This window comes from Euphorbia lathyris, chromosome 4 (genome assembly GCF_963576675.1).
Source record: "Euphorbia lathyris chromosome 4, ddEupLath1.1, whole genome shotgun sequence".
Taxonomy (NCBI): domain Eukaryota; kingdom Viridiplantae; phylum Streptophyta; class Magnoliopsida; order Malpighiales; family Euphorbiaceae; genus Euphorbia; species Euphorbia lathyris.
Window position 1 is genome coordinate 29314118 of NC_088913.1, and position 7740 is coordinate 29321857.

Below are 7740 nucleotides of genomic sequence, written 5' to 3' on the forward strand. Positions count from 1 at the left end.
AATGCAGTAATATTCCTTTTTACTACATCACAGTTAGGATGTTGCACTATACTACCGATGTGTTCGGACGATGGAAGACTATCAGAGCGAGAGATTGTGATTTTTCATTTTGGGAGTTATCAACACTACATACGTCTTTATTTAAGACCTGGTTTTTCAGTGCCTCCCATTGCCACCCAATGGCGTATATTTCGTGATCCGAGTGTTCGTCACTTGGACAATCTATACGCTGAAAGGAGAGCGGCTTGGACTAGATTATATTAGTTTTATGTGTTGTAATTAATAATATTTATTCATGAACTTATATTATTGTTACTGATTTTAGTTAAAATTGTATGATATTTTTAGGTTTTAAGTACAATTCTGTAGTTATGGGTTTAACGACCTATTTACGGGTTTAATGGCCTATTTTTTTTGCCTTTCTGTCACGCGGGAATGTGGCTATCACGCCTCACCGTATGGTCGGGCGTGTGGTTATCACGCCTCACCGTGTGGTCGGGCGTGATAGCCAGACGCCCAATGGTCGGGCGTGTGGCTATCACGCCCGACCACACGGTGAGGCGTGTGGCTTTCACACCCGACCACGCGGTGAGGTGTGATAGCCACACGCCCGCGTGACGGAAAGGCAAAAAAAATAGCTTTTTCACCCCATAACCCATGAAAGGGCATTTTCGTCCTTTCACGGAAATAGAGGTGGAAATTTGGGGCTGAGTTTAACAACACCCTATTTTATTTGGTAACATTTGCTTGATGGCCTATCAAATTACTTATTTTTGCCTTATACTATAGTAATACTAACAAGCTACAACAAATTTTGGCAACCCATTCTTTCACGGCTTTACATAAAAATTATAAATAGATATAAAATTAAAACTAAATTATATAACGAAATTTAATTTTAAATATCACTTTTTTCTATATATCACAAATAAATTATGATTTTATATATTAATTTAAAAATTCTAGATCCCAATTAATAAATCCTAAACCCTGTAAAAAAGGTCATTGACCCATAATTTATAAACCCTAATTTTTAAAATATATTAAAAATAATAATGTACTTAATTGGATATATTAAGACTCTGACCTTTTATTTTTGGTCTCATTAAGCAAGAACTTTCCAAATTAGTAAGTTGTAAACATCTAATTTTATTAAAAAGATGCTATTAATTTCATATATATATATATAAATATTTTTTATAGTTTGAATTATATTTTTACATTTACCCTATAACCACATTACAAATCCAAAACTGTTTCCAAATAATGAAAAAAGTACAAATTTCGAACTCATGTATAATAAATAACACTCTGTTAATCAAGGTTTATATTTTAAATTGATTTTTTTTAATCATTAAAGATTTAATATGGTCAAAAATAAAATTAAAGAACAAAAAGAAAATTAAACATAAATTTCTATGTAAATTAATTTTTTTTAAGCCACCATAAAAAGAAACCGTCCAATGGTTGAAGATCTTTTTTTTTTTAAAAAAAATTACATAGAAATTTATATTCTAAAAACTATTTACAAATATGTTAAATAATAACTATGTCAAACTAGTAAAATCAGTACTTTTAAATTTAAATTTTTTAACTTATGATTTAGAATATAATATATGGAACTCATTTAGTTGTAATTTTATATTTAATTGCGATATTGTTTCAAAAAAAATATTTAATTGCGATATTAATGTATTTGACCGCCTGTTTTTTCCTCCACAGAAAGCTATTTCTTCGTATTTGCTTGAGGTATTCTCAGGCTTAACTTTTTCCCATCGATTCACCATTGTCTCTACAAGAGGTATGAACAACCTTCTCTCAACTCTTCTCTTTGAGCTAAACTTCACTTGATTTCTCCTGCTTCTGCTTCTTGTTCTTGTGCATCCATCATCATCTTCTTCTTCATCTCTTAATTTGTAGTCTCCTCATTCATTCCTTGTAGTAGCAGCACATTCCGGGCGAGACTGTGTCAGGTAACTGCAAAATTGCGGCTCTGAACTATTATTTTTGGTTTTCCGTAAATTTTCTAGAGTTGACGGTCAAAGTTTCATTTTGAATCGTTTGATCATCTTTAGGGTTGTTTGGATCAGGGCGTGTTCGAATATTGTGTTCAATTTTGTTGATTTGAGGGAGAAAAAAATCCAAGGTAGATAAATTTGGGAAAATTTATATATTTATGAGTAGTTTGTTGAGTTATGGTAGTAAGGAGAGTCGTCATTTGAGCTCTGATAGGGATAGTCAAAGAAATTTTGTAAATAATATACAAATTTGCTTAAATTTTTGTTTCGAGTCTCTGCTGCTATGTCTATTCAGGTATTTGTTTAATTGCAACTTGGAGTATAAATGCCATATGCATTGGGATTCTTGTCCTTACATTTGAAGCTTCGCTTGGATTTCTTCCCAGGTTTGTGTTTTTGACCGATTGTAACCATGGTTAGTAATGTTTATAAATAAAAGGCTTAATAAATCATCTGCCCTGAATTTGTTTAAAAAGTTTGATTGTGCTCTGAATTTTCAAAGTGTCATGATAACCTCAACTTGCTTAAAATGTTCCAATAGCGTCCTTAAAGTTGTGTTGCACGTTCCTTGGAATACTATTACATAATTCGCACGATAGATTAATTATTAAAAACAAAGTTTTTATTTACTCAACTCTAGAACTTGTTCTCTTTCATGTTAGAACCCCATACCCCGAACTTCGTGTTTTATTTTTTCAAGGCAAGTGCAATACACCTTCCGCATGTAACTTATATTTTTACAACGGAATGATTAATTAACTACATTTAAGCAAGTTGTGGAGGCTACTGAGGACATTTTAAAATTTGAGGGGCCAATCAAGCTTTTTGGACAAGTTGAGAGCCAAATGATGTATTAAACCTAAAAGTTCAGGGCCAAATGCTTTATATGTTGACAACATTTATCTAACACGTGGACACCATGTCAGCCTTTCGGTGCCGACTCAGATCTTAGTGATTTTATTGACACAAAAGTGCTAATTTAGCGATTTTATTGTCTTAAAATCAACTTTAGTGATGACCGATGTAAATACATATAGTCTCTTTAGAGACAATGGGTGCTTTCCATAGATGTGTTTTTTGATTATCACCCTAGTTGTTTGGCGACATGGATCTGTTTAACACATTCTACCTAGTTTATTTCACTACTACTGCACCATTACCAGACTTCTTTCCTCGCTTAATTAATTCTACAAGAAATCACTTTTATTCCAAACAAATGTATGCACACGTCTTCTATTCTATGTTATTATGAGAAAGAGGAATGAGAAAAAAATTTCCATGTTAGCAATGCAATTAGGCCAAAATGTGACTTGTGTTTCTCTGATTAGTTTGTTTCTTATGATATGGTGGCATATTTATATTCTACCAGCCTTCCGAGCTTCACATTGTGTTTCGTTGGTGGAGCTCTTGTGTGGTTTGATTGTTCTAGCTTGTATACCTCAAGATAACGCGGGGAAATAGTTATCAAAGGCGTGCCTCGGGTGCTCCTCAGACTCAAAAGGCTCAAGGCTCCAAGTATGTCGCCTGAGAAGTCAAAAGGTGGACTCTGTTTAAGAGGCACACCTCTGAGTGCGCCTTTCTAAGCCTAGTGCCTTGCTGGAGGCGTGCCTAGGCGTGATTTTACAAGACAAACAATTGTTTTAGTGTTCCAAGTTAAAAAGTCGTTGTTTCAACAAATAGGTAGCAGAACAAAATTCACTGATGGCATTACCACTTGAACACAAAAAATACCAGCGTTGTGGCTGTCTAGGGAATCTTGAAAACATGGGAAACAATCTAAATAAATTTAAATGTCACACATGGAATGATTATTTTAGCCTACTTTACATGCAGAAATTACTTCAAAATGAAATGTTCTATCTCGTTAATTTCGTGTTTAGATTCTACTCAACTAAATAACTGTTTTACTCGAAAATTCCAAACTCACATCAGTAAAATATTTTGGAGAGGATTTAGCAATATCTAAAATCAGGCCATCTGTAACACTGAGTACCGCTGCCAAAATTATTAGAAGACTGATAATATAAGAACTATATTTTAAAGAAAATGCAGAAATATGGCAATTGTATAACAATTTTAGGTATTCAACCCGAATTAGGATCCCCTCAAGTTGAGTTTCAACATTGGTTCAGGAATGAATCCGGCCATGCTTAAAATGAAACTAAAGTCTGGGAATCTCCACGAAAACCACTTCAGTCGTACTTAGAGATCTTAAATCCTTACAAACTCTTAGAAGTTGGAGATACACCTCAATTTTGCTATGTATCTCACTTCTCAATTTGTAAAATTATATATACAACTAATTTTTAGGAAAACAATCAGTAAAATTATTGATTATCTATTAAAAATCAGAAGAATAGTTAATTAAAAAAGGATAACTGATGAGTTACCATTTATTTATATTTATTTCACATACAACAATTACATTTACATGTATTCTTATAATTATTTTACGTACAAAATTGTATTAAATCTCTATTAGGCGCACACTCACATGGCCTAAGCAGCAGACTGCAGTCTTGAAGACTAATTATTTTTGGGAACAAACAAAAAAAATAAGACAAAAATGCCAAATAATTTGGCCACGGATATTATTTTGCTATGGTAGTATAACTATTGTATGGTCCAAATTCTCACTGGACCTCAAAACTTCATATACTGAATAAACCTACAGCGTCCTCCTCCTTGGACCTGGCCTTTCATTGCCCTCTGCTCTGTTAGCTGGCATGTTCATAGGCCCTTGCTGCCCAGGCATGTTAGAGGGTCTATTTGGCATGGCATGGTTCTGCATTGTGTTCGATCCCTGGTTCATTGGTTGTTGTTTACCAGGATTTCTATTTGGCATTGCTTGGTTCATTGGTTGTAGCTGACCAGGCATTGCTTGGTTCATTGGTTGTTGCTGACCAGGCATTGCTTGCTTCATTGGTTGTTGCTGCTGACCTGGCATTGCCTGGTTATTTGGTTGTTGCTGACCTGGCATTGCCTGGTTCATTGGTTGTTGTTGCTGACCTGGCATTGCCTGGTTCCTGGGTTGTTGCTGGCCTGGCATTGCTTGGTTCCTTGGTTGTTGCTGACCTGGCATTGCCTGGTTCATTGGTTGTTGCTGACCTGGCATTCCCTGACCCATTGGTTGTTGACCTGGATTTCTATTTGGCATTCTCTGGTTCATTGGTTGTTGTTGACCAGGGTTCGTCGATGGATTTCTATTTGGCATTGGTTGCTGTTGACCAGGATTCATAGAGGGGTTTCCATTTGGCATTCCAGGGTTTCCTGCTCCGTTAGATTGTTGGTTCGTCATTGGAGATGGGCGTTGTTGACCAGGTAAGTTAGAGGGATTTCCATTAGGCATTCCAGGGTTTCCTGCTCCGTTGGATGGCTGCTTCATCCCTGGATTAGCAGGTTGTTGTTGAGCAGGATTTTTATTTTGTGCTCCGGTGTTTGCAGCTCCACTAGGCGTCGTCATTGGAGAAGGTTGTGGCGAAGCAGATGAGCCAGACTTTGGAGATTTTGGGAAATGAAAGATGTTGGGCAAGTGTGGTAGTGGTGGCATGGGAAAGTGTGGTAATTTAGGGAAGTGAGGTTTCTCTCCATCTGGTGATTGGAAAGGTAGCTTTGGGAGATGCGGCTTTGGGAGATGTGGCAATGGTGGAAGACCTGGAAGATGTGGCAGATGTGGCAATGGTGGAAGACCTGGAAAATTCAAAAGATTTCGGGAAGCTACCATCGGTGTTGTCCCAGAACCAGATGTTCCCATTGATGAACCAGAACTTGATTGAGTTGATGAAGCAGAACTAGAACCTGATGGAGAAGACTGTGAAGAATGTTGTGCAAATTGTTCAAAGGGATTTGGGAGATCAAAGGGGTTGAGGATGTCTGATAGAGGAGGCAACCCAAATTTAGAGAGGTCAGGCTTAGGCAACTCAGGAAACTCCCCTCCTGGAAATGGGAATGGGAATGGGAGATCTGGCAATGGTGGAAGACCTGCACCTAATGGAAGGGCACCAAGATTGCGTGCATTCGCGGTTGATCCTGATCCAGGACTAGTCCCTTGACTTGTTGCAGATTGTTGTGATGAAGCAGCACCAGAACTAGAACCTGATGGAGAAGACTGTGAAGAATGTTGTGTAAATTGTTCAAAAGGATTTGGGAGATCAAGGGGGTTAAGGATGTCTGATAGCGGAGGCAACCCGAATTTAGAGAGGTCAGGTTTAGGCAACTCAGGAAACTCTCCTCCTGGAAATGGGAATGGGAATGGGAGATCCGGCAATGGTGGAAGCCCTTGACCAAATGGAAGAGCACCAAGACTGCGTGCATTCGCTGTTGATCCTGCTCCAGGACTAGTCATTTGACCTATTGCTGCTGATTGTCCTGATGAAGCAGCACCAGAACTAGAACCTAATGGAGAAGCCTGCGCAGAATGTTGTGTAGTTTGTTCAAAGGGGTTTGGGAGATCAAAGGGGTTGAGGAAGTCTGGTAGCGGAGGCAACTTAGGAAGCTCTCCCTCGGGAAATGGGAATGGTAGCTTCGGGAGATCAAATGGAAAATCCGGCAATGGTGGAAGTCCTTGACCAATTGGGAGAGCTCCAAGATTACGTACATTCGCAGGTGATCTTGACCCCTGACTAGTCCTTTGAACTAATTTTGAATCAAATTGTGGTGTTTGATGATTTGGATTACTGGGTTTGAGGATTGAGGGCTTTGGGAGCTCAGACACGATAGGCAAATTCGGTCGTGGTTGATCTTGTTTCGGCAACAACACCGAGAGATCAGGAAGATCTCCAGGCAATGGCCGTAATTCATCAAAAATTGGAAGAGGCCCAAGCTTTCTTGCAGCTATTGCAACGTCTGTTTTGATAGCAATAAAAAGAAATAAGTAGAAAAAATTTAATAATCTAGCCATCTTTTTTTTATATATATAATTACGTAGTACTGATTAATTATGGGGAATGAGATAATCAAGCAAGCTTGATTTGAAAAACATAGAATTATTGTGATGTATTTATATTAGATGGAATGGTATGAATATGGTAAAAAAACATCAGGAAGTTGAATCAGAGAGAAATGTACAAGTGTTCCTTGAACTACTCCCATACCATAAACTCTTTTAAGGAACCAGAATTTCTCGGTGAAATTTTAAGTGGAAGTGATTAATTGTTATGGTCAAAACTCCAAGGACCCGAAATTTTATCTTACACTATTTTTAATTTTAATTTAGAACAGTTGATTTGGGAATAAAATTGTTAAATTGTATACCATAAAATTCATAAATATCCGATTATGGTAAAGGCTATGCTTACTTTGTTTTTGACAACGTAAGCGTTACTTTGTGTGTTTTCACCGTTGGATTAATTTTACACTCCATCATCCAACGGTGAAAGCACACCAAGTAATGGTACTTTGTCAAAAACAAAGTAACCATAGAAGGCACCTCCGATTATATATATATAATCACAATCTTTGATTTTATTTATTTATTATGTTATTCATCTTTTATTTGGGCTCATTTATTCTTTTGCCACATTAAATTATTGCTTGTCAAATTAATTAGTTTTGAACATCAATTAGTTTTGAACATCTAATACAGTTAAAATGTGTTACTAATTTTATTTGTATTTGAAATTATATTTTTTTTATAGTTTGAAATAGGGTGTTTATAGTTTTTTTATAGTCATGTTACACATCAAAATTTGTTATTAACCTGTGAAAAATACAAATTTTGAAC

General features: G+C 36.5%; 1 long non-coding RNA gene across 2 annotated transcripts; it reads left to right on the plus strand.

The window, feature by feature from the left end:
- The first annotated feature begins 1695 nt into the window (after positions 1-1695).
- LOC136226273 (uncharacterized) lies at positions 1696-7156 on the plus strand. Of its 2 annotated transcripts, none has more exons than XR_010687666.1 (3): positions 1696-1801; positions 1921-5339; positions 5463-7156. It is a non-coding gene; the product is annotated as an uncharacterized lncRNA (long non-coding RNA). The 2 variants fall into 2 exon arrangements; XR_010687667.1 differs by having other exon boundaries at positions 1739-1801; positions 1943-5339.
- Positions 7157-7740: the final 584 nt, after the last annotated feature.